Source organism: Canis lupus, chromosome 6 (genome assembly GCF_048164855.1).
Source record: "Canis lupus baileyi chromosome 6, mCanLup2.hap1, whole genome shotgun sequence".
Classification (NCBI taxonomy): Eukaryota; Metazoa; Chordata; class Mammalia; order Carnivora; family Canidae; genus Canis; species Canis lupus.
In genome coordinates, this window is record NC_132843.1 from 58,461,710 (window position 1) to 58,489,693 (window position 27,984).

The 27,984-nt window shown below is 38.8% G+C and overlaps 1 protein-coding gene and 1 long non-coding RNA gene across 5 annotated transcripts in view; one reads left to right on the top strand and one right to left on the bottom strand.

Annotated features, from left to right (window-relative positions):
• PAPPA2 (pappalysin 2) overlaps window positions 1-27,984 on the top strand; it is a 456,471-nt gene that overhangs the window by 245,797 nt on the left and 182,690 nt on the right. The window lies entirely within an intron of this gene.
• On the bottom strand, window positions 11,943-26,724 carry LOC140635709 (uncharacterized). Of its 3 annotated transcripts, none has more exons than XR_012033053.1 (7): window positions 26,564-26,724; window positions 25,492-25,650; window positions 21,635-21,682; window positions 21,447-21,518; window positions 18,251-18,323; window positions 17,697-17,756; window positions 11,943-14,970 (listed from the first exon to the last, which is right to left on the bottom strand). It is a non-coding gene; the product is annotated as an uncharacterized lncRNA (long non-coding RNA). The 3 variants fall into 3 exon arrangements; XR_012033054.1 differs by having other exon boundaries at window positions 21,608-21,682; XR_012033055.1 differs by lacking the exon at window positions 21,635-21,682.

Here is a 27,984-nt window from a genome sequence, read left to right on the forward strand (position 1 = left end):
ATCTTGTTAATTCTTTCAAAGAACCAACTCCTGGTTTTGTTGATCTGTTCCACAGTTCTTCTGGTCTCGATTTCGTTGAGTTCTGCTCGAATCTTTATTAACTCCCTTCTTCTCTTGGGTGTAGGATCTATTTGCTGTTTTTTCTCTAGCTCCTTTATGTGTAAGGTTAGCTTTTGTATTTGAGTTCTTTCCAGTTTTTGAATGGATGCTTGTATTGCGATGTATTTCCCCCTTAGGACTGCTTTTGCTGCATCCCAAAGATTTTGAACGGTTGTATCTTCATTCTCATTAGTTTCCATGAATCTTTTTAATTCTTCCTTAATTTCCTGGTTGACTCTCTTATCTTTTAGCAGGATGGTCCTTAACCTCCACGTGTTTGAGGTCCTTCCAAACTTCTTGTTGTGATTTAGTTCTAATTTCAAGGCCTTATGGTCTGAGAATATTCAGGGGACAATCCCAATCTTTTGGTATCGGTTCAGACCCGATTTGTGACCCAATATGTGGTCTATTCTGGAGAAAGTTCCATGTGCGCTTGAGAAGAATGTGTATTCAGTTGAGTTTGGATGTAAAGTTCTGTAGATATCTGTGAAATCCATCTGGTCCAGTGTATCATTTAAAGCTCTCGTTTCTTTGGAGATGTTGTGCTTAGAAGACCTATCGAGTATAGAAAGAGCTAGATTGAAGTCACCAAGTATAAGTGTATTATTATCTAAGTATTTCTTCACTTTGGTTAATAATTGATTGATATATTTGGCAGCTCCCACATTCGGGGCATATATATTGAGGATTGTTAAGTCCTCTTGTTGAATAGTTCCTTTAAGTATGATATAGTGTCCCTCTTCATCTCTCACTACAGTCTTTGGGGTAAATTTTAGTTTATCTGATATAAGGATGGCTACCCCTGCTTTCTTTTGAGGACCATTCGAATGGTAAATGGTTCTCCAACCTTTTATTTTCAGGCTGTAGGTGTCCTTCTGTCTAAAATGAGTCTCTTGTAGACAGCAAATAGATGGGTCCTGCTTTTTTATCCAGTCTGAAACCCTGCGCCTTTTGATGGGGTCATTAAGCCCGTTCACATTCAGAGTTACTATTGAGAGATATGAGTTTAGTGTCATCATGATATCTATTCAGTCCTTGTTTTTGTGGACTGTTCCACTGAACTTCTTCTTAAAGGGGAATTTTAAGAGTCCCCCTTAAAATTTCTTGCAGAGCTGGTTTGGAGGTCACATATTCTTTTAGTTGCTGCCTGTCTTGGAAGCTCTTTATCTCTCCTTCCATTTTGAATGAGAGCCTTGCTGGATAAAGTATTCTTGGTTGCATGTTCTTTTCATTTAGGACCCTGAATATATCCTGCCAGCCCTTTCTGGCCTGCCAGGTCTCTGTGGAGAGGTCTGCTGTTACCCTAATACTCCTCCCCATAAAAGTCAGGGATTTCTTGTCTCTTGCTGCTTTAAGGATCTTCTCTTTATCTTTGGAATTTGCAAGCTTCACTATTAAATGTCGAGGTGTTGAATGGTTTTTATTGATTTTAGGGGGGGATCTCTCTATTTCCTGGATCTGAATGCCTGTTTCCCTTCCCAGATTAGGAAAGTTTTCAGCTAGAATTTGTTCAAATACATATTCTGGCCCTCTGTCCCTTTCGGCGCCCTCGGGAACCCCAATTAAACGTAGGTTTTTCTTTCTCAGGCTGTCGTTTATTTCCCTTAATCTATCCTCATGGTCTTTTAATTGTTTGTCTCTTTTTTCCTCAGTTTCCCTCTTTGCTATCAACTTGTCTTCTATGTCACTCACTCGTTCTTCCACCTCGTTAACCCTCGTCGTTAGGACTTCTAGTTTGGATTGCATCTCATTCAATTGATTTTTAATTTCTGCCTGATTAGCTCTAAATTCTGCAGTCATGAAGTCTCTTGATTCCTTTATACTTTTTTCTAGAGCCACCAGTAGCTGTATAATAGTGCTTCTGAATTGGCTTTCTGACATTGAATTGTAATCCAGATTTTGTAACTCTGTGGGAGAGAGGACTGTTTCTGATTCTTTCTTTTGAGGTGAGGTTTTCCTCCTAGTCATTTTGCTCAGTGCAGAGTGGCCAAAATCAAGTTGTATTGGGAAAAAGAGAAAAAGAGAGGAGAGAAAGAAGGAAAGAAAAGAGAAAGAGAAAAAAAAAAGGGAAGAAAAAAAACTAAAAAAAAAAAAAAAAAAGAGAAGAAAAAGAGAAAGAAAAAGAAAGGAGAAAAAAAAGGGGGGTGGGGGAAGAAAACAAATCAAAAAGCAAAACAAAACAAAACAAAACAAAAAAACAAACAAACAAACAAAAAGAACCACGGGGGAGTATCTTCTGATTCTGTGTACTTTAAGTCCCTTGGCTTCTCCTGGAAGTTGTCCGTCTAGCTGGTCTTCTGGGGGAGGGGCCTGTTGTGCTGATTTTCAGGTGTTAGCACTTGGGGGAGCTGCTGTGCCCCTGCCTGGTGCAGGGCTCAGTGGGGGTTGTTTACCCCGTGAGGCCGCAGGAGGAACAGCCCCAGTGGCGGGGCAGCTCTGGAAACCTGGATTCAGCTCCGGCAGGAACTCCGTCTGCAGGGCCTGGAGGCTCCGGGGCGGGGCCGCTGATCTGCTCAGCTGGGGCAGGAGCGTCCTCGCTGTCCTGGGCCCTCCCGGCCTCTGCCTGTCCCGGGGGAGGCCGGATCCTGGGCTGTGTCCCGGCGCCCTGTGCTCCGGAGCCTGCGCTGGTGGATTCGCGCTCCCGGGCCGCGCAACCCCCTCCGCGGAGCTGCCGCCCGAGCCCCTCCGAGCTGCTCCTGGAACCGCGCAGCCCCCTCCGCACGGAGCCTCTTCCTCTGCCCGAGCCCCTCCGAGCTGCTCCCGGGGCCGCGCAGCCCCCTCCGCGGAGCCGCCGCCCGAGCCCTCCGAGCTGCTCCGGGTCCCGCCGTGCGCGCTGCAGCCCTTAGGGAGCTCGGCGCACTCTCCTGGGCGCGCAGTTGCTGTTACTGTCCCCGGGAGCCCGAGGGCATCCCCGCCCTCCTGGGTCCTGCTCCAACTCCCTGCGAGCCCCTTTCCCCCGGGAAGGTCGGTGCAGCTCCTGCGTCTCCGGGACGGGGCTCTCCTGTCCTGGGGACACTCGCCCCGGCCTCAGCCCGGCTCCTCGCGGGGCCCCTCCCCCTTAGAGGCCTTTTGTTCCTTTACTTCTTTTTCCCCGTCTTCCTACCTTGATAGAAGCGCGAACTCTTCTCACTGTTGCATTCCAGCTGTTCTCTCTTTAATTCTCAGGCCGAATTCATAGATTTTCAGGATGATTGGAAGGTTTTCTAGGTAATTTGGTGGAGACAGGTGATTTGGGGACCCTACTCTCCCGCCATCTTGCCTTTACCTGATTAGGTCCTTTTCTATGTAAACTCCACAGAAGTGTGGAAAAGCCTTCAAGTCAATGTTAACTCTATGGGAGATTGAAGAGGCAATCCTTCTTTAGCAAATCAGAGCATCTCATTTATTATAATGACTAGTCTGAAGATCGGAACTGATCTAAAAAGTGCTGTCATAGTTTTAAGACTTAAAAGTAATGGTTTTGGAGCTGTGAGAATGATGCTTGGAGTGTTAGATCACAAGCTAGAATTTGAGAAATGTAGCTAAGTTATGTCATGACAGACAATCCGAAGACATTTCTGATACTAATAAGTACTGATTTCCATCAGTACTCTTCCAGACTCTTATTTTCAGTTCCTCCATTTTGGAATTTGAGATAATTTAATATTAAGCAAAACCTTTTATTCCTTAACTTCTGTAGACTATTTGATGGTCTCTGCTCATGGTTCATATTCTGAGACCGATTTTGTCAAAATAGCTTTTTAAGATGAGTCACCTAGACCTTCAGAGGTCATCAGATCCATGCCATATCTTCAGAGATGGGCCACTACTGACCCCATGTTTATTACTAACCATACCAACATGACCAGATAAGGAGACTTCACCATATTTCAGTAAACCACTTAAATACATCTGGAAGTAAAGAATTCGCCCTGTCGCATATGCTGCTCTTGTTTGGTGCATATTAATTGATATTTCAATAAGTGAATTTTTATCAGTATTCCCATCTATAATGTTTTGAAGAACAAACATACTGAGCAAAGTTGACCAATGAGGTCAAGAAACTATTGTAAGCATTCATGCATTTGTTTATTCATTTATTCAAACAATATTTGTAAAGCATGTGTACTGTTTATCTGTGAGATTTACTGAGGTGAATAAGGGATAGATTTTTTAGCTGTTAGATATTTTATGATCTCAGGCATTCATTAATTCAACAAATACCTTCTTTGTATAATGATGATGATTATGGTAGAATAAGAGAAACAACCTGGGACTGCCCAGGTAAGCCAGGACATATTGTTGCATATCAGGGAAAGATTTATGGAGAAAGTAGCTGTGCAGCTGGACCCTGATGTGCATTTGGCCACAGTCACAGATCCTCCCTCATATACATTGCACCATTAGCTCTGTTCTTCCCATGTGTGTCTTGTAGCTGTCTTAGCATTAAATAGACAGCAATTAAGCTCCCTTGGTCACTAATTGCTTTAAAATATGTCTGAAATTAACTTATATCAGTATGTTCCAGTATAGAGACTGTAGCATTGTTGTCTGTCAGAGAAGGTACGTGAGTTTTAACCCAGGTGGCAACTTTGACTGAATGCTGGTAAGTTTCTGCAGCATGGTGTAGAAGAGGGTTATTGAGACTATAGCAAGGTTTAGTGGGAAAGGATGCTGTATTTGATTATCAGTGTCTGCTCTGGTCATAAGAAAGTCAAATTGGTGGTGCTTATTTGCTTTCTCTCATGAAAGGATTTATATACCTAAATCCAGCAGGTAATTTTTGACAGTAAGTATACATCATTAGCTTACCACTTTCAGCTGCATAATCCCTTGGCAAGAGTAAAAATATAGATGACCCTTGAATATCATTGGGATGAATTGTGCCACATCCCCATTGAAAATCCGTATATAACTTTTAACTCCCTAAGTACTTAATTACTAATAGCCTACCATTAACTGGAAGTCTTATCAATAAGTCAATTAATACATATTTGGTATGTTATATGTATCATATACTGTATTATAATAATCAAGCTAGAGAAAAGAAAATGTTATTAAGAAAATCAAAAGGAAGAGAAAATACCTTTACAGAATTGCACTGTATTTACTGAAAAAAATCTGCATGTAAATGGACCTGGAAAGTTCAAACTCATGTTGTTCAAGGGTCAACTGTAATGAAATTAAATTGAATAACTATTTTCAATGAGTCTTTCAATAATCTGTCATTTTCCTTTTTCATATATATTTGAATTAGCTTAGTTATATCAGGGGATAAGGTCATCTGCTAAGACTTTGAGACACATTAGTGAATGTTCCTGTGCTATTAGGAAATAATGTAGTGGGACCTATAGTGATTTATTAAGTAACATAGGAAACTCATGATAAAACAACATGTTGTTGTGGTGGCTTATCTGAGGGAGGTGTATTATGGTAAATTGAAGGAACTACTGGAATGGGAGCTAGGAAGCTTGGATCTTTTGTTCAGCTTTGCTATTGGTTATATGATGCTAGACAGATCATTTACCTGTTACAGCAATAGTTATATTAATCTTCAAAAAGAAGAAGTTAGATCAGTACTTGTGGTTCCACTTCCAGAGAAGTATTATTTGGTCATTTGAAATCAAATTCATTCTAAGTCCTGGGATTGGCAACTTTTTTTCTAAAAAAGGCAAATACTATAAACACTTAAGGCTTTGCAGACCATACAGTCTTTGTCTCAACCACTCAACACTATTGTTGTAGTGTGAAAGCAGTCACAGACAATATGTAAATTAATGGATATGACTCTGTTCTAATAAACCTTCATTTACAAAAACAGTCGGTGGCCTACAGGCTCTTGTTTGCCAACCCCTGTATAAATATATCCCTCCAAATAATATCTATTGCTGACTAACAAATTACTCCAAAACATAGGAACTTAAATAATGGCAAACCTTTATTACCTCCCAATTTTTGAGGGTTAGGTATCAGGGAATGGCTGGCTTGGTGGGTGGTTCTAGCTCAGGGTGTCTCAAGAGGCTACAATTAAGATATTAGACTGGGCTGTAGTAATTTGTCACTTGACTGTATCTATTTTTAAGCTCAGTCATATGGTTGTTGGCAAGAGGTGTCAGTTCCTCATATGTGGGCCTTTCCATAAGGCTGCTCTACCACATGGCTTTCCATAGAGTAGATGAGTAGAAAGAAAACCCAAGATGGAAGCTGCAGATTTTTTATAGCCTAATCTTGGAAGTATATCCGTCTTTATTCTATTTATTAGAAATGAGTCATGAAACCCAATCCACACTCCAGAGGAGGGGATAATACAAGGGTATGAATACCAGGTGCCAAGGATCACTGGAAATCATCATTGATGATGTCTATCATACTCCATCATAGTGATTCTCATTAGGCAATTTTTAGAGCTTTATGAAAAAAATGAATTAATAATGAGGGCTATTTGAGCTTAGCTCTTTCAGGTGTCCTGGTGACCTCAAGTAATGTGGGTTAGTGTAAGAATGTAACTGTTGCTCCACTGGTACTAAAAGTGGCCCTAGAAATTCTGTTTGATCCTCCTCTTCTACCTTTACCTTCTTTGAACAGAGAAGATCTAGTTGGGTCAATGGGCCATAATCCAATATGGAACATTTTTATTTGTTGGTTTTCAATTAATGCACTAATTCCTGATCCACTCAATTACAGCCAGCATAATAGAATAATTCAATCTAAGCAGATGGTTTTGCAAAGCATAAAAAACTGGTGTGAAGTTGCTTATCTCAAAAGAGAGAGAAATAAACTAATAGACACTTTGAGACTTTATTACCATTCCCATAAAGGGCCATGTACATACAGTAATGTATACTGAGAGCCAGTTTACTCAATGAAAATACTTCCTGACAGTCATCACAAAGGCACATGCTAAGCATATGTTCCTGGAATAGCATATGCTCTATTTCTGTTAATACCTCTTTTGGTAAAGAAGTGGCTCTTGGGAACATATTTACTCAATTTTCAAGATGTCAGGTTACTGTCTGGCACTATCATATTTCTTTAGATAATAGAAGTTAGTGGAAAAACATTTCAAGTGAGGCTCAATTTATAGAAATTTACTCTATAAGCAAATACTCTTATAAGGGATTGAGTACAAAAGTAAAATAAAGTTGTATTTGCATTGAAGATTAATGTACATTGTCCCAAGATAGATATTACTTAATTCATCCTATTTTCCATATTTTTTCTTCATTAGGAAAATACAGATATTCCTAATAATACCTTTACCCATTCTATACTAAAGATACATACTGCCTTCAGATATAGAGATACCAGCAAAGAGATAAGAGATGCCACAGAGGGAGATGAAGAGGGAGGAAAATTGGTAGGGCAGCAAACTAGCTCTTATTTCAGGGTTGACAAAGGAACAGAAATCCCCAAAGTATAAAGAGTCGTTGAAAGACTAGAATACATCATTAATATATTCGTATGAGGGGAAAATGTCACTTTATAAATATACTAATAACTGAATCTATCCTTCTGAGGTTGAAGACAACTGGTAGGTTATTGATCTGAAAGCTACTTGGGGTCTTCTGAGATGTCTCCAGATTGAATAGTCACTTTGTTTTTAAAGTCAGCAAGAGGGTAGCCCCGGTGGTGCAGTTGTTTAGCACCACCTGCAGCCCAGGGCATGATCCTGGAGACCCTGGATCGAGTCCCACGTCAGGCTCTCTGTATGATGCCTGCTTCTCCCTCTGCTTCTCCCTCTGCTTCTCCCTCTGCCTGTGTCTCTGCTTCTCTCTCTCTCTCTGTCTCTATGAATAAATAAATAAATAATCTTAAAAAAATAAAGTCAGCAAGCATACCTTGTAATAGAAGATGACAAGCCTGAAATTTGCAATAATGTAATAGGCTCACCTACAAACCCAAATGAGGCCTTGGGTACAGTAATGGACAGAGTGGGGTCATTTCGAAACCTGGAAGTCAAATTGCTTTTCTCACAGTCATCTTTTCTGGTACCTTGCTCCCCAACTCAGTGTCTGCAATAACCAATGCAAGTTTTCATCTGTACTTCCTAATCAGACTTCACTTTTCCAAGTAATTCTGACTAATTCTGCATACCAGGTTTTATCTTAAAGTACAAACTGAAAAATAAAAAGGAGAGAGAGAGAGAGAGAGCAAACAAGCAATGGTAGTTGTTTTTGGCAAAGCCAATTTCATAGGAGTCAAGACTAAAATTCCAGGAAAGACCAGTTGATGGCAATGATTTTTCTCTGACATGGGTGATTCCTGTGACTCAGTTGCTCTGAGGACTCAATATAAGGATCTACGGCATGTTTCTTGCAATAACTGCCTCTAGTGAATACAACACCATCTCATGCCAGGAAACATTACTCTTTCTCTCTTTAAAAAATTATAATTGAGAATACTTTCTACAAATTGTGAAGGGTCTTAGGCCAGAGATATTATTCATGTTCATTGTCACTTGACAGCACCTTCCTGATGGCTTCATTAATCAATTATATTTAAATGATAAAATATTCCATGGTTTTCTTTTCATGTAGCAGCTAAATGGAATGGTAGAATTAGGATCTAGAATTCATGTAGGAGAAAGCTCCATGGGATCCTCTGCTCAGAACACTGATAATTTTTTTTTTAATTTTTATTTATTTATGATAGTCACAGAGGGAGAGAGAGAGAGAGGCAGAGACACAGGCAGAGGGAGAAGCAGGCTCCATGCACCGGGAGCCCGATGTGGGATTCGATCCTGGGTCTCCAGGATCGCGCCCTAGGCCGAAGGCAGGCGCCAAACCGCTGCGCCACCTAGGGATCCCAGAACACTGATAATTAAGGTTAGTCTTGAATTGGTTCTGCCCACAGAGCCTGTGAAGGATCAAGTAGGTATAACTTATCTCAGGTTTATAGTAATTCTAGGACACTGGGGGAATTTAGGCACAATCTACACTGTGAGTTCCTTGATGGAAGTATACCAATTTGTCTTTGTGCTGCTGTAATTGAACGAAGTAACTATTAAGCCCTGATTTTGTGTCAGGCACTGAGGTAAGTATTTTGAATTTATTATATTTTTAATTCTCATTCTGAGAGATGCACATTATCCTCATTTTATAGATGAAACAACCAGAATTTCACACAGTTTGACTTGTATAATCTTGCATCAAGAACGTCATAGGCACTTAATAAATTTGTGCTAAATAAGTTTGTTGAAGGTATAAATATACAGACTGATCTAAGGAGGCCAAGGGTGATCTCTAAAGATCTAATGGGCCCTAGAATAATGACCTTAGGCCAAGTATTGTCCCTAAAAGTCACTTATCAATCCTTTTTCCTTTTATCTTTTTGCTACCAAGGGGTCTTGAAGCAAGTGCCATTACTAACAAACTTGATGATGGTAAGCCATAAGAATGCAAGATTCCTTTTGAGGTCGGGGTTTTGAGGTTCAGTGCAGCTGAGGTACAGATTTGGAAGGACATGATAGTATACTCTGTCCAATATAATAGAATTTCCAAAATCATCTGCTCTTATCAACTCCAGCTCTGCCTACCTATGTCCAAGAGCAATAAAAATGGGTCAAATGATAAGGGAAGTTGTTGACCAAATTAATAGCTTGAGATATTTTGCTCTTTATTATCATTATAACCATTTTACATATATTTCAAGAACTTCCATTTTTTAAAATTTTTTATTTATTTATGATAGTCACAGAGAGAGAGAGAGAGGGGCAGAGACACAGGCAGAGGGAGAAGCAGGCTCCATGCACCGGGAGCCCGATGTGGGATTCGATCCTGGGTCTCTGGGATCGCGCCCTGGGCCAAAGGCAGGGGCCAAACCGCTGCGCCACCCAGGGATCCCAAGAACTTCCATTTTGATTCCAACTCTCTGGCCTGATGTTTTATCCTTTTGCATTCTGCTCAAAACAAAGTCGTCTTGGCCGGTTGAGTTAGCGTGTCTCTAATTCAGAGAGGTGAACAAGTCAATGTGTGTCTCTGATGATTCACTATTGGCCGTGTAGATCACTGGGCAGTAAAGAGGTTCTGGCAGCCAGAAGGCCATTGAAATGAATAGTGTAAACTCCAACAATGCCAGGAAGAGTTAAAGCCAACTTTCATTATGGTTGGGATAGAAAAACAGCCAGTCCTCATTTCACCTGGGACTGTCCCTGTTGGAAGACCTCCTTCCCTGAACAGCTGCCTTTTCTACAAGGGGACAGGAAAGACAGCTGTCGTGGCACTCAAAGAAATAGCATTGAGTGTACAGAATTCTGGGGAGATTTCTCCAAGGATCAAGTTTCCGTTTGATTCAACTTAAATATATATCACCACTACTTTGCTGAGCATCTCCTGGGCTCCTTCCTTCACTCTGTGACCTTACATAAGTCCATTAAAAATCACTGAATCTGGGTAGGTGCTGTACCTGCTTCTGTCACCTATCTGAGGAAACATGTGGATGATTGCAGTCATACTAAAGAAGCTCAGAGTTCCTTGAATGCTAAGCCTTATAAATTTTGAGAATGAGTGAGCCCACACTAATCTCCCCATAACACAATGCATTACCTCATTATGTCATCGTTACTGTGACAAGAATAAATTAAATGCATGCCAAATAGGGTACATTTTTGTTGGTAAGACTTTAAGATCTTTCTTCTTTTTCCCCTTATCTACTGTTCTATCATCATTCCTTGAATGCATAAAACTTGTTTTCCCAGCATGTCAGATTCATTCCCATATTTATGCCTTTGAAGAATCTGTTCCTCCTTGCTGGAAAGTTTCTTTGTTCTTTCATTTGGTACACTTCTTATTAAGATTCAAATTAGTTGTTTCCTTTACTCCCATCCCCACCCCAATTCTTCCTCTCTGCTTCTGAATCACTCTGTAGATACCTCTATTATATTTATTACATTGTTGTCATTTTAGTCTGTTTTGGAGCAAAGCCTAGGGAGACTGTTCAGGAGAAAGGCAGAGAGAGTGAGCACTTGGTCGGCTGGGACTAGGGGACTTAACCAGGTTGCAGGATGAGCCCCATGAAGTCAGGCAGGAGGCTGTTTGGTGGACTTGAGTGTGTGGGTATCAGCAATAGGTAGCTCAGTTAGTGGACACTGCAGCTGAGGACACTGACCCTTCGGGATACCATACAGGGAATGATGTGCTTGAGAAATCACTCAAATCAGTGTGGGGCTGTGGAGAGTGGGCAACCCAACTGGCAGGAGGAGTTGAAGGCTAGTGCTAGGAAGAGAAACTGTTTAGTAGGCTTAGTTAATATCGTAGGAGTCAGAAGCCCAGGGCTTACTCTGCCCTGATGAACACTGGGTCTGATAGCATTATCACTCTCTACCAAGTGATGGATCCTGAGGCCACCAATAGAAATCCTGTCCAGATGATTGGCTTGGAAACTAGAGAGTAAAACAAGAGACATTGGAAGTTCCAACTGGGAAGAGTGGGAAAGGAAGGGAAGGGCTATCATTTTGGCAAGTTAGAAAGGTACTAGTCTTCTAGCACTAGATTATACACTCTTCTAGATTAGAGCTCATGTCTTGTTCATCTTTGTATCTCTACTGCCTCATATGTGATGGGTTTTAAATAAATATTGATTGAAGCAAAGAATTGATAGATAAGTGAATAGTCCCCATCCCTTGTAAAATGCATACTCATATACACAGTCTACCACCAGTTGTGTAAGAATACTAAACTAATCCATTAGTGATACACTCCATAGTTGTTCAAGTATAAGTCTCCTTTCCATGTTCTTTTCCCACTGTTTTCCCAAACTGAAAAATATAAGAAGTCAGATTTATTTCAAAACTGGTGTTGATGTTGGTGTTAATTTATTCTTTATTATAAAAATATTATACATAGAGTATATGAAGCATACATATTTGATGTAAAGAATAATTACAGAGTTGGCATCTGCCACACATGTGAGCTATAGATTGTTAGCACCTTAAAAAAGGCCTGTGTTCACCCTTCCATCCCTGGTATCACTTTCTCTCTCCCTTCCCTTTTTTTGTGATTTAATTTTTGTGATAATAATTTCTCAACTTTTCTTTATAGTTTTATCATCTATGCATGTATTCCTAAAATATACATTTAGTTTGCCTCGTTTTGAACTTTATTTAAATGATAACATCCTACATGCATCTGTGTGACACTTGCTTATTCTGCTAAACATTATACTCATAAGATTATGCTAATTTATTTTGAGATTTTTCTTTTTAACATTTCTGTTGCTGAGATGACTAAAGAACATGCCTGCCTTCTACTCTTTGGGTGCAAATGTCTGAATGATTTGTAACGTGTACTTGTGTCCCTGTTTCAAAAAAGCAAAACTGACAAATACTGAGGATGGCTTTTCATTTAACAAAAGGATTTATGATAGTGGCCATTTAAAATAAAATTGGAACAATGTCAATTCATGTCTTCTGCCCATTTTTACTGGGTTGTTTTTTGAGTGTTAAGTTTTAAAATTTCTTTATATATTTTGGATACTAACCCTTTATAAGATATATCATTGGATTTAGAAAATTAAAACCTAGACGGTGTTTTAGAAATTCCTATCATTGGTGATATACCCGAATTGATTTCACATGGAGATCAAAAGTGAGTGCATTTGAAGGATAGGAAAAGAAGAATGCGTGTAAGTACAATGAGGTTTAAGAAGGACAGCTGGAAGCTTCCTGTCCAGACAGTAGAGGCTGATGAGCAATCTCACTACATTTCTGGGCTAGGTGCTCAGAAAATGAAATGCTCTATTTTTTTGGCAGTAAGATTGGATACATGGGTAGCCTTCAGATCACACCTGTTTTTCCTCTTGTATCTGAGGGGCTTTCTTTATTTCTTCTTATTTCCTTAGTGATCAGGCTTGTATATGCAGACCTATTGGGCACCAAGAGGAAAGGTTGGCCCTGTTTTCTGAGGGATTCAGCTACCAGAAGGGTGTATTACCTGTTAATTACTTAATCCCTTCAGCTGTATATATCTGATCTACAACTATGTCTCTAAGTATCCACTGGTTTGGCATCAAATACAAAATACTATCAAATAACCAGGTATTCTACATGTGATTTCACTCATATGTGGCATTGAAGAAACAAAACAAATGAGCAAAGGGAAAAAAAAGGAGAGAGAGAAGCAAACCAAGAAACAGACTCTTAACTGTAGAGAACAAACCAGAGGAGAGGTAGGTGGGGGTAGTGGGTGAAACAGGTGATGAGGATTAGGAGTACACTTGTCTTGATGAGCACTGGATGATGTATGAAATCACTGACTATACTGTACACCTGAAATTTATATAACACTGTTTACTGGGATTAAGACAAACTTTTTAAAAAGGTAAAAAAAAAAAAAAACCCTCTACATATTCTGAAAACAAGTAGTTGGATTAAGTAAAAAATTTGTTACCCATAAATTGCTTTCAAAAGAATTATGTCTGAAAGAATGCAAGTACTAGAGAAGAATCTGAAAAGTGGATGGGACCATAGAAATCTCTAAGTCTAATCCTTTAAGGCTGAGAGATGTTCAGTGAATTTCCCAAAGAACAAGGACTAGACACAGGCCTCTAGACCCAGTCCAAAGCATTTTCCCTTACCATCAGGTTTTGATTTAATCTGGTTGGCATGTGTAAACTGAATTTTATTTTGATGTTATTTTTAAAAGAGCCTAGACATACGTGTTGTTTTCGTTATTCTTAAAAATACTTAAGTATCCATTTTCATAGTGTATATTATCTTTTCACTAAGGAAAACAAAGGGGAAGATACTCTTAGAAGCATGTCATTTTAAAATTTAATCTGTTTTATGGAGAACTTCTGAAAGATATCCTAGAGAATGTCAATGGGATAGAATCTAGGGAGCATTAGGAGGACTGGTTATGGGTTAGAGCTTGCCCAGTTCACTCACTGGAGAAGCAGAGCAGAAAGTCTGGTGGGGGTGGGATAAGTAGATTAGATATGATGGCCAGAATCTGTCTGAATGTTCTCAGTTCTGTTTCCTTGTGAAAGAGGCGTTAAGGTCATTAACTGAGAGTAATATGTGGAAAAGATGTTAAACATTTGAGCAGAGCAAAGAGATGAAATAGTTATTAGGTGAACAAGAGAATAAATAGACCAGGAAAATATAGTAGGATCTGGACAAAATAAGGGCCCACTTGAGGTCAATCAAATTGATAAATAGAGCATGGTGTTAAAAAAAAAAAAACATAATAAAATAGGGAGCAAAAGACTTTGTGTTTGTATGTTTTTATAATGCCACTATTGGATACTTTCTTTGAATGAATGCTTTCTCTTGAACGTAAACAAGTAGAGACTGATCTCTGGTTGATAAACACAAGCAGAATGGAAGTAGATACAATGTGCCTGTGTGGGCTGGCTTTTAAAGTTTCTTTTGAAAAAATAATCTTGTATTTGCCTTTTCATTTGGTTTATCATCTGGAATCAAAACTCTCAGTATTAAATAAGGATTTACAGTCTCCAATTTTTAAAGAGCTTGCTTACAGATAAAATTCAGTTTTCCTTTCTGGTTCTGCTCTTCACAAGATGTATTGCATTTGACAGGTCTTTTATGTTAGAGGCTGAATATGGAATCCTAGACTATAGTTGCGATTTATGCTACCCATAAAACTTAAGGTCTTCCTCAGCAGTGGAAAAGCAATCAAGAATTGGTGTAAACAGACCAACCTGACCCCCATCTGTTGTGGTTTATAGTATATTCCCAGAGAGAGACATTTACTCCAATAACTCCCTCTGATATTAACAGAAAGTTACACACAGTACACTCTGATATTAACAGAAAGTTACACACAGTATCAGAGCCAGCCTCCTTTTGAATAGGCAGACACACAAGAGATATGAATTCAGAGTCTTTAGGTGAAAACCAGTCCATCAGAAAGATGTTCCATCAGCTGATAATGCCTGAAATTATAGAAGTAGAACATCATTTTCATAATATCAACCAAATAAGAATTTATCCCCAGTTAAAAAGAAATATAACTTTGTCATTTAATGATAGATCAGAACATTAAATAATTGGACATTCAAGTGAGTGATCATGAAGAAAATTTCAGTGTGTATGTGTGAGTCACTGGAAGTCCAGACATGCAGATAGGCAGATGGGCAACTAGTATCTGATGAGACTGTCAGAACCTCTGATATCAAGATGGATTTTAGAATTTCAGACCATGAAAGGGATCTATGTATGAAGCAGGCTGGGGCCCAATTCTGTGTGGATTTCGGCTACTCAGCAGGTAATTAAGGAAATAAATCTAGAGACAATGACACAGATGCAAGTTCAATGATTAGAACTGGGACATATGGCAGAGACTGGGTCTTATGAGGAAGACTTTCATTAATGTATTAATTCTCACTGATATTTCTTTAATTAAGCATTTACTGAACATCTAAATGCCAGACATTGGTAAAGACCCTGGGATATGAAGACAAATGTAAAATTTATTATGCAATGTGACTAGTATTATGACAGAGTATGTCAGTTATATTCTAGAAGCACTTGGGTGTATCATCCAAAAAAGACTGGGGAGAAAAAGAGAAAAAACTTCTTGGAAAATGTAGGCTATAAGATTCTTAAAACATTATTGGAGGTCAAACATGACAAACAATGTGTTAAACACTTGAGGGATACAAAATTAAAGGCAGGTAGGCCCTGCCTTCAAAAGCTTACAGTCTACTGTGATCAATGTTTAATCAATACCAGTGAGTTATCTACATCAGACAGGAAAGTTAGAGGAAGGAGGAAGAAGAAGAAATTCTTCCTGGGCACTTACTTTATTGCAGGCACTGGTCTAAGTGCTTTGTATCTAATCCTCCTAATAAGCAAACAGGTTAAGAAAAGCTATGTCTCTGTTTTTACAGACAAAGACATGAAAGAACACAGAGGTAGATCATTTGCTGAAGGGCACCTGGCTAGTATGGGGAGCAGCAGCAGGGGTACTTCATGAGAGTGACTTAATAATGCTCATCTCTGAGATGAATGGTTTGCTGGTAAACTTCCTGCCTTGAGCCAAAACCAAGGGTTATAGAGGTTCAGTCTGGGAATCAAGTGATGCCAACTCATGAGGAAATTGAGGGATGCTGAGATTTGGGATCTGGTTGGACCTGACAGATCAACAGGAGTTAGTAAGTGATGGGGATGAAAGGAGAGCAAGAAGTCAAGAATTATTCCAATAATTCAAGTCTTGGAGAAATGTTGAGTCTTGTAAAAATTTGGAAATCTTATGAGGAATTTAGTTTTAGGGATTAGAGAAATATTAGGTATTATGAAACACCTAAAGTGTCCCTAGAGCTATTAACCATAATATACTTTATTGTCTTTAACAATAAGAAAATGCTATTATCCACATTTGACAGGTGAAGAAATTGAAGGCTTCAGAGATTAGATAATTTTCCCAAAGGGACACAGTCAGTAGATGATGGTATCGGGACTTGGACCCAGGTAATTTGACTTTAGATACATTGATTTTGGGAGTGACAACCCAGTAGGCGACTGAAGCCAGTTATTTGTAGTCTGGAAGGAGATGAATTTAAGAGATTTCATATAAATAGAATTGGTAGATGTAGTTAAAATTTCCAAGGGAGTAGCATAGGACTACAATGGAGCTAAGGATTGAGGACTAAATTTTGGGGAGTTCTCACATATCAGAGGACAGGGAGCAAAAGAGGGCCTCTCTAATAAGATAGATTATGATTTAAAAAGCAGAACAATCTACTCTTATAGCAGAAGCTTTCACTTTTTAAAATCCTGACTCCTAGTTAGAAAAACATTTTGCATGGCAATCCAGAATGAGTGTGTGCATATTTATGTCTTGTACAACCCCAAAGTTTCCAAATACAGTATTTACTGTTAACAGCATATAATGCATGCTGATATTTTCCCTTCTATTCTTCTTTCTTTAAATATATGTTGGTTAATAACCCACTGAATTTATTTTATAACTTAATAATGGGTCACAATCCAATGTTTGGAAACATTGCCCTATAGCCACTCTCAAAGCTTCAGGGTACCACGATGACATGCTGATGCTATGAATTCTCAAGTTTGGCCAGTCATCTTAGAATAATAGCAAATATTAATGACTCTCAGTGGCAACCTTCTATAATTTATCATGAGAAATTGTGACAATAGTCTCATCTCTATGGCCCACTCTCTTTCTATTCCCCTGTCCCAGTATTTGTTTTCTCCTCCTTTAATTTCCTGTTTTCCACTCAACTTTCCTTGGTCCCTTTGGTTTGGAAATTAATTCTTCCTGGGTTTGTTCTTTTTATTGTTTTTTTTTTTATAAGTGAATTAAAATAATTTTAAGGCTGACCTTTCCATGTCATTTCCAATCTTCCCTTGTGGCTGTTTTATGCTTAAGTATACTGTACCACAGTAGGAGAATAAACATTTTATTGTGTGGTACAGAGTTTTCATTATATAATAATTTAATTATATGACAAATGAGGTTGCAAAACTGATGTTACTCATAGCACCTCATATGGTGCTGCCAAATGCCCCGAGTTAACCTGACATTACTAGGATGAATCCTGGAGACCCAGAACCCACAGATCTAGGAATGCCAAATGAAGTTTGTCATCAATTCTGAAACCAGGGAATTAGAGTAAATAACAGGAAACAGCTTTACCTCAATGCTCTTTCCTCTCTGTGGCACCTCCATAAAATGGCTTCCTACTGATGCACTCTGCTATAGGGACAATGAAAGGGACACTATCAGTAAACACAACTATCAAGCAACAGTCATGTACAGTAGTGTAGAACTTTTATTGGAGCTTCCCTATTTTTCAGGGGTAATTACAGATTTTTTTAAAAAAAGTATTGACGTTGCCTATTTCTTTGTTTCCATATTTTGATCAGGGAAAACAAGGCTTGAGGATTTAAATGGTTTAAACTATGATTACCCAGCTACTAATCTAGCCAGCCAGGACTAGAATTCAGCATTAGAATTGGGTAAGTTCTAAATTTAAATAGCTAGCAAATCTATCTGAACAAATGCTTTCCCAGAAGGTTGGCTACACATTTGCTTCTTTTACAATGTGGGGGTTAGAGGTGCCAAACCCCATGCAGTCAAAAATCCACGTATAACTTTTGACTCTCCAAAAATGTAACTGCTAATAGCTGGTTGTTGACTAGAAGCCTTTGTCAGTATTGGAACTTGCATAAGCTCTAAATTAGCCTTACCTGTACCATAGATGGTCAACACATATTCTGTCTGTTATATGTGTTACATACTGTATTATTATAATGAAGTAAGCTAGAGAAAAGAAGACATTGTTAAGAAAATTATAAGAGAAAATGTATAGTTCTGTACTATCAAGGATCCCACGTGTAAGTGAACCTGCGCAGTTCAAATCCGTGTTGTTCAAGAGTCTATTGTACTTGTTAGTCACTTAGGGTAGCCAATTAGAGAAAAGGTCAGAGGGGGAACTTTGGGCAAGCAAATATGATTTTATCATGGCTTACAGGTGGGAACATTGGTAGAATTGATGGACTGATCTTAACTTCTAAGTGGACCTTAAATATTTAGGATCATTGTCTCAAAATGGTTTCCATTATTAAAATGTTATAGACTGTGGCCTCATAAGTTTTGTTGTACATCAGAATCATTTGCTTTTTAGAAATTCTGATGTCTGGACTTTACTCAAATATTTTCATGAATCTCAGCAGTGGTTGTGATGCACAGAAATGTTTGGAAATTCTCAGTGAATATGTGACACATTTTTGGCACATAAAGACCTAGAAAATAAGTAATTGTTGAATGCATTCTATAAAAATCCACCTCTTCATGGGAAACGAAAAGAAATAATATATATTTAAGGAACGACCAGTGGCATGGAGCAAATAGAAATATAAACATAAAACAAGGTAAAACACAAGTTGAAATAGGGCATGGGTTTCATTGTAGATACAGTATAAGAGTGAGGATGTAGGAATTAGGTCCTACTTGTAAGGGAGATAAAAGTTCATTTGGATATTGATGGATTGGTGGAGATTTGGGATTTCAGACAATGAGGATAGCATTAGTCAAAGTTTGGAGAAAATTTCTAGCTGTATTGAGGGAATGCAGAGCAAAGTCATTGAATTGGATCAGGTCACTCGCAGAAGGATAGGGAAAGAAAAGACTACAGAGCAAAAACATAAAAGATCTTCAACATAAAATTAGGGATTTTGAAACTAATTATTGGGCAGTGAAGAGCCATGGTTGGTTTTTGAGACTGTCATGACCAGCATCTATTATTCCTTGAAAAATTAATTTGCAGCGGAGTGTAGGATGGACTGGAAGGGAGATAACCTGTGTTTGTACCGGTGTGTTACACAATTTACTGCGCTGCTTCAGGACGAAACCTCCCCATTGCTTGCCCAGTCTCTCCTCTGTAACAACGTTCATAGCAACATTCTTCACATGCTCATTCCCTGCTTTCTGAATCATGGAATCAGTACTTTGAAGCCAAAGTACTTGCGGTCAAGTCAGTATGGAATCAGTCGAAAGTGGCACCATAGTTTTTTTGTGCCACATGAACTGTAGTAAAAATAGGGGACTCTTGTGGTTTTAGTAGGAATTGTATCAAGAAAATCTAAATCCTAGTGAAAAATTCCAAATCCTAGTGATAGCATTACACTCTTTTGAAGGACTTTGAAAGAATTTGATGACTTCCTTTTGGTATTTGAAGGTGAGAGGCATGGGATCTAATGCCATCTGTCTACTTTTAATTGCTTTCCTTATACAAAAGTGAACAAGAATTGTCTTGATGTGCAACGATGGCTCTTGATTCCATTGTTGGTGGCCTTGCCTTATTAGGAACATCTTTATTTTCTTTTCCCTAAGACTATACTCTTTTGCCTTTTTTTTTTTTTTTTTAAGATTCTGATCCCAATTTTTCTTCTTTGTCATTTTTCATTCTTTTCTCCCGACTGACAATCTCTTCTTTAGGTCTGCCCGAGAGGGTCACCATGACCCTTTTCCTTGAGAAAGAAGGGGTGGAGGTTATTTGTTGGTTATTATCTCGGGTGGAGACCTTTTCTTTTTAGTTAAATTATGTCTGTGTCATCCCAAGTGCCTTGTACAGTGCTAAGAAATGGCAAGTTTCCACAAAATAATTATTTAAAGATTTTATTTATTCATGAGAGACACACAGAGAGAGGCAGAGACATAGGCAGAGGGAGAAGCAGGCTCCCTACAGGGAACCCGACGTGGGACTCAATCCCGGGACTCCGGGGTCACAATCTGAGCCAAAGTCAGTTGCTCAACTACTGAGCCACCCAGGTGTCCCCAAAAAATTATTTTTGAAAGAAAATACAACACACAATATCTGACATGTTTAGATGCTTAATAATGGAGGTTGACCCTACTAGGATTTTTCAGGACAGTCATCATTTCAAATATTCTTTTCTACTGTTTTGTAAAGTGCCCTTATTCTATAAAACCACATCTTGATTTGGGTTTCAAAATATGCTCACATACCCATGAAAAGTAAACATGAATCTGTACCCCAAACATAATACATATTGAAAAAAGAACATTCTTTGGGCATTTTACATACTCTTCTTGAAAAAAGCCAACATGAAAAAAAAAAAAAGAAAAGAAACAAAAATTGAGTGGCAGTGAGGAGGAGATGGTGGGTAGAAAGTTGGCAGGTTTTGTTTAGCTCCGGTAGAAGCCTCTCTGGAACAATTTAGCCAGCGTTTTCATTGGCAGGCCTCAGCAGAGCCATTAGAGCTATTAAACGAGTGTATTGTTTTGAGTTTTCTTTGGCCCAATCTCCTCCATTATTTAGGGAAACAGACTTGCACAGTCTTGGGGAAGAGAGAAGACTGAATGCCAGCTAATCGAACCCTCCTTCATGGCGTGTTGTGGATGAACAGGCTGGAGAGCTGGGGATTGCTGAGAATTCCTAGCCCCTACAGATTCCCATGTGCCAAGCGCAATACTGGATCTGATCAGGATTCTTGGATATTTTGTTCACTTTCTGGTTAAAAAGTAATCAGAGCCCTGTGAAAGTTCCTCTAATAAATTATACAGCGGCCTTTTTATATCTGGCAGTGAAACGTTTTTAGAATGTCTGCTCAGGAGCACAGGGCCCTGATCTGGAACGCCCAATCTCTCTGGCCTAAAAATAAACTTGGGTTTTAAGAAATCTTGTGTGTGATGTGTGTGTGTGTATGTGCGTGAGTGTGAGCATGTGGGGAGGGGGCAGGAAGACAAATGGAGAATGCTGAATGTTGAAAATACTTTGTTAATAGATCCTGGAGTTGGAAATGCTGACTTTTTGCTTTTTAAATAAAGGATGAGGCTAAACAGATGACCCATCCATCCTCCTTTTAAGCTTGTCAAATGTGTCTTTGGGAGAAATACCAGGTGAAAAAAGAATGAACTCACTTGGTCCTTTCTCTATGTCTCTATTTTCTTTGTTGATTGTTGTTAGTTGACCTCTCTTTTTGGTTTCAAATACTGAAGTGGAATTAGAAGAATAGAGACTCAGTAGCCCAAACTCTGCTGAGGGAAGAGTTCTCTTACATGGACAAGCATTGCCCACTTACTGTCATGTGCCGGGTCTGATTCGTTACCTTGTCTGTGCTGGCCTTTTAATCATAAATCTGCTTCTTTTATACCACCTAAAAATATTGCATGGTATAGAGTGAGTATTCTAAGGTCTAATTTGCCCTTTTAACCTTTAGAAATTGAGTTTCTCCTCTAAAATAATACATTCTCCTTATAAAATTTCAAACAGTAAAGCAGGAATTCTAAGTTCTGCCTTTGCTCCATTTTCCCTGATTACTACCTTCTACCTTTCCACAACTTTTGAAAAGGAGCCTGATTCTGAGTTTAGACCAATTTGTGAAAATATGCTCCATTGGTTTTTAAATAGATATGATTTGAAAAACAATAAATAGTGTGCCATTTTCAAATGTGTTTGAGGAATGATGAGTGGAATAACAATTACTTTCTGTATCCTTGGTATTTCGCCATGCACTTTACGTATATGATTTCACTTAACCTGTGTGGCAATTTTAGGAGGCAACTACTATTATTATCCTCAGTTTTTAGATTACTTTATGTTCATTTTTAAGATAATCGCAATCAGTTTTTAAATAATGAAATCCAGGCTTAGTGATATATAATGCCCCAAGTCATACAACAAGAAAATGGCTAAACCCAAGTTAACCTGGGCCATCTTAATTCAAAGCTACAATCTGTATTACTACTCATGACATCCCCTAGGAATTTAAACAGATTTTATTTTATTTAGTGCAGGAGGTCTCAGAATATTTAATAATCTGCATTTAGAATAAAGTATGGAGTACATTCCTCTCTCTCTCTCTCTCTCTCTTTCTCTCTTTCTCTCTCCCTCTCCCCCTCTCTTCCCCTTTCCCCCTCCCTCGCTCCCTCCCTTGCTCCCTTGCTCCCTTTCACTATGGTATTGTTTTTGTGCTACCTAAGGAGCCTTTGTTTCTCTTGATCTCTCTAGTCTGAGTCAGAATCATCATGTTGGTCTTAAGGGCTTCTCTGTAACGGAGGTGTTACTGAGACTCATGCAAGTGTTTGCAGGAGCAGTGACCTAAGTCAGGAAGGTCTAAGTTAGTATGTGCAATTTTACATCGAGGTTAGCTCAAATAACTGCGTACTCCCAGAAAGGCCACTTGACTCTATAACCAATTTCTACTTGTCTCTATAAATAAACTTAGATAAAATGACAAGGCAGAAAGGTTCATGCTCCCAGAATTTCTTTTTTATTCCATGCTTCAGTGAAAGATAATGCTCCATTTTTCTGGGCAGTGCCCAAGCTGTTCTTTCTCTTATAGAAATACCTCTGATTGAGATGGAAAAGTTTTGCCCTGAAGGATAAGTGGCTGAGAAAGGCACAATTGTGAATTTTCTATGGTTTATTACAGTTTAAATAACAACAATTGCCAAGGATACTTGACTGCATATTTAGTTGAACAAAATAAATTTGTATGGGTCAGAACAAATAATGGTGTAATAGCAAAAGCTCAAAATTCAAAGAGAAAGCATGTCCCCAATAGGGTAAGTTATTGTGTTATATGCATAGAAAAACAATGGAAACAAATATATCAAATGGTAGTTATCTCTGAGGAATTAGAATTTTGATGCTATATAATTTTCTTATGATTCTTTTTTGCATTCAAAATTATATATAACATGCATGTAGTATTTTTATAATTTAAAAAAGAAGGAATAACACAAGCAAAAGAAGAGATGCACTAAACAGTATCATTGGGTATGGGTGGGGAACTGTAAGTGGTTTGATGTTGTTGGAACGTGAAGCATGAGCCAGATAATGACAAGAGATGAGGTAGTTGTAAGCAATGTGAGAGTTTAGACAGATTCATGGCTTAGGTAGGTAAGTCCCTAACAGCTTAGGGAAGGTAAAATGGTAGGCAAAAAGATAGAAGACCTCTGCTATAGTTTAGCAAGAGATAATGAGAGCCCATGGCAGTGACATTAGAGTGAAGGAGTTGCAGTTGGGAATGATTAATAGATAAATTAGTTAAGTCTCAGTGACTGAGTGGATATTAGGGGTAAGAATGAATATGAGGGAGAAAGGCTTGCTCTCAGGTTTCTGCCTAGGTGAAAAAGAATAGAAAATGTAGTTCTGAGATCCCATTAAGACATTTTGAGTCATATATATAAAGTTTTGTCTTACCTCTAATCTTCATAAAACAATGGCTATGACACTTCCTTTTTTTTGAGAGTGAAGTGATGCAATCACTGGGTAGTTAAGTGATTTGGTTCACATATTGGTCTAAAAATGTATTGCCTTTCTTGTGTGTCAGCTTTTCTTATGTGAATATAAAAAATGTAATAGACTTCACTGAATCAAAAAAAGTAACAATAGCAAAAAATAGCTACTGTTTATTTTGCTCTTCTTATGAGTGGCTACTATCGTGCTTTGTGTCACATGCCATTTTGCTTTCACATAGTGATTAGAATTAATTATTACTTTATGCTACAGATGAGAAAATGGAGGGTAAATAATGTGTCCAAGGTCACAGAGTTGATAAGTGGCAGTGCTGGATTCTAAGTCCATGTCTATCTGAATTCTGATTCATGTTTTAGAAACATATGTTAGTATAGAATAGGAGTTGACACACTTTTTCTGTTAAACGGCTAGATAGTAAATATTTAAGCTTTCAGGCCATGCATGGTCTTTCTTGCATTTTCTTCTCTTCTTTCTTTTTTTTACAACTCTTTAAAAATGGAAAAACCATTATTAGTTCATAGGCCATACAAAAACTGACCACATACTGGATTTGCTCTGCAGTCCATAGTTGCAGATTCACAGTCTGGAGTACACACACACCCCTTTAAGACTGTACACACACAGTCTGGAGTACACACACACATTGGTGGTGAAAGGGTCATATAGAGATGCTGCAGTCAAAGAAGAAAAATGGAGAAATCGCTTAGCTCTAGGTTTCCTGGGGAAAGGGAAATCCAGCTGGAATAGAATATCCATGGTAAACACAAGGAGACCACAAGAGTGTGAGTCATTGCTAGGCCATAGTCTGAATGTGATCACTCAGCCAACAAAAGATCCTCAGATGGCTTCAAATCATTAATGTCTGTGGTAAGAGACAGAGATTGAGGAGGGAAAATGTGCTCTTTATATAAAAGATGGACCTGTCCATCTAGAAAAGGCAGTATAATAAATAGAGCAATGGAAAAGGTGTGTCTTTTTGAGCCTCAGCTCTCAGAGGAGAGGAAAAGTGAGGGCCAAGCCCAGAAGGGTGAGTGGAGGAGGGAGGGAAGGGAGACTGCATCCGTGTGTGTGTGTGTGTGTGTGTGTGTGTGTGTGTGTGTATACACATACACAGAGTTTTCTTTCCTCAGTCAAATGGACAGATGGACAACTGCAGTGGTTTCAGTGATCTGGCCACTTTCTGAAATCAAAATTTACACATGATAATGCAAAAAAGCAAAGAAAAATTCTCCCATCAGGAGACTTTTCATCAGGAGGCAGGTATACTGACATCTGATTGGCATCTGGGGGCTTATGAGAACTTCCTGAGTGAGAAGGTAGAATTTAGAGCCCTCTGTCTCCTGAGGCATAATAATCCTTGGCTGTAGATACATGCAACTTCTGGAGAAGTTGCGAGTACCATTACAGGGGCTCAGAAAGCTTTGCTGTATTTGGACCTTCCTATTCTGTACCTCCTTACGACCAATAACACTTGTCCTGGAGTCTATGAGTGAGAGGATGTCTTTTAAATGCTATTTATTTTATTTTATTATCTAGCTGCCATTTCCACTGAATTGTTTCATCAAAAGAAGCCAAATATGATACAAACATGGCTATTTTCTACATTACAATATGTATATCCCACACTAGAGTTTAATTCCTTTCAGGAACTCAATATTGAGAAATATTCCAGCTATCATTAGAAGCGGTACTGGACCATACCTGGAATCAGAAGGATATTTGATGAAGTTTCAGCTTTCCACCAGTCACCAGCATAATGCCATTAGTGCTATGCTGGAGGGACAGAGTGTACTGAGGTAGTACCTAGGCCAGGAACCAACTCTGGACTCAGCAGTTGGGATGGATACCAGGGAAACCTGCCTGTAAGAGGTGATGTCTATACTAATTTTGATAATGGGTAGTTATTAGCAAAAAAAAAAAAATACACAGAAAAAAAGAGCATTCTAGGTAGAAGAAATATTTGTGCAATTTCATGAAACCAAGAGAGACCATAACACAAGTGCAGAGCTATGAGTACTTTGGGAATTCAGAAAACAGAAATAATGGCCAGAGATGAAGCCAGGCAGGTAGCAAGGGGCCAGATCATGAAAGGCTTTGAAATTATATTAAGGCATTTGGATTTTGTCTCAAACACATCGGACACCATTGGAATGTTTTAAGCAGAGGAATGGGTTGCTCAGATTTCCATAAGGAAAATGGAAGAAGATGGGGGAAGAATGAAGATTAGCTAGCCAATAAAGATTTTGCTCACAAAAGAGAAACTATGGTGGCTTCAAGCAATGACATGGATGGTGGGTGGGAGAGATTAGAACCTACTGTAGTTGGTGATTATTTGGATGTGAAATTGGAAAAGAGTTTAGGATAAATCCTTTCTAGGGTTCTGTGTTGGATATAGAGTAATGGTGAGACTTGTCTCCATCATGGGGAAATGCAAGAAGTGGAAATTAAAAGGGAGGATGAGTTGACTTTTAGACTTGTTGAATGTGAGGTCTCTGAGGGACATTTAGAGGATGATATTCATTAAACAATTTGATATATTTACCTGTAACTGAGGAGACAAATCTAACCTAGAGATACATTTTTGAGTTAATCACTGCAGAAAAAGCTGCAGGAGTGAATGTGTTCATTCTTGGAGATATAGAGTGAGAAATAAGAAAGCAAAGGATGGGCCCAGGGGAAACAGTACCTAGGAGAGAGGGAGAGAAAGAAGGACCCATGAGAATATGAGGAGGGTCTATAGAGTAGGAGGTAAACTAGATGAGTGTTGACTTACCAAAGGCAAGTGAAGAGGAAGTCTCAAAAAGAAAGTGGTCAATGGTGTCACATGCTTCAAAGAGGTCAAGAAAATAAGGACAGAAAGGTGTCCACTGGATAGAGTCACTGGGAGGTTATTAGTGACCTTGCAGGTGACAATTCTACAAAGAATGTTGAGGATGGAAGCAGAACATCTTTAAGTCCAATTTATAATCAACAGAATTTATTATGTAACATTTATGAATTCCGTATCTAGGGAAGAATCATTACTTTGCAATCACTAGTGGCAATAGAAAAGTTCCTCTTTTTCCTTCTCCTTGATTGCTTCTAAGTAGAAATTATAACTAACTAGATTTGGAAGAAGATGAGCATGGGAGTATTTGTTCATAGACCTTGTCTAACCCATCCTCCTGTATCTCCCTAGTAAGTGGTTTCCTGTTCTCTGTCCTTCCATAGTGAGTATTTCACACTTTCTAAATCTTCTGAAATTTCTGGACTCATCACCTCACCTTCTCCTTTATTAGGAAAGCAGGATAAACTAGAGAAGTGGTCTCTCACTGTAATACCATCAACCCTCAAAATCATTTGCATTTCTACCTTCCTTCCCTCCTCCTTTTCTCTTGCATGGGCATATGTTCCTCTTTGTCTTTGAGGAGATTCCCAAGAAGTGGTGCCTCAGACAGGAATTTCGGTATTTGTGGTTTACTGAGAGTTTCTTTTAGAAGAAAGAGATGAGGGAAGTAGGATAAGGCAGGGGAAGGGGCTGAGCAAACATGTAGCCTCAGCTAGAGTCTGACCTCAGTGCAATTTCACAAGTGTGTCATCCTGCCTTCCAAAGTCAAAGTATGAAAGATTTTCCATCATCATAATCCTATTACAGGAGTCACTCACCTTCCTCACTATTCAGTAGAATAGAAAGTGAAGAGTTCAGTTTGGTGCATGTACATCGTCAGAAAGAACTGACTTCTGTAGTGCTGGGGTGTGTGCATACATGAATGTGTATGACATATTACAGAAAGAATGATTTGCTTAAAAATTGTATTTGAAGGAAAGCTTTTAAAATGTTCTAAAGCAATGGAAGAAGGAGGAATGGAGGAAAAGAGAAAAGAAACACAAAAGAGTAACTAAAATACTGGATGACTTCATGGATTTTTACCACTAGTTGAAACATATTGTGTCCGCTCCCTTGTTACCCACAAGGACCACTCCTCCCGGGAACAGCTTCCTATTTTTAAACCCTGTGTAATGCCTGTGGAATTACATTGCCCATTCCTACCCAGACCCAGAGAGTATTATCGTTACACTCTGTTTTTGCCAAGAACCTGCTCTGTCTTTAGTCACCAGCAAAGAGTTGTCAAAGAGAGCACATTTTTGTCTTTAGGCTTTGTCTTTGGGTGAAATTTTGTCTCTTGCTCTCCATTGGAGGCAACAAGTCCTATG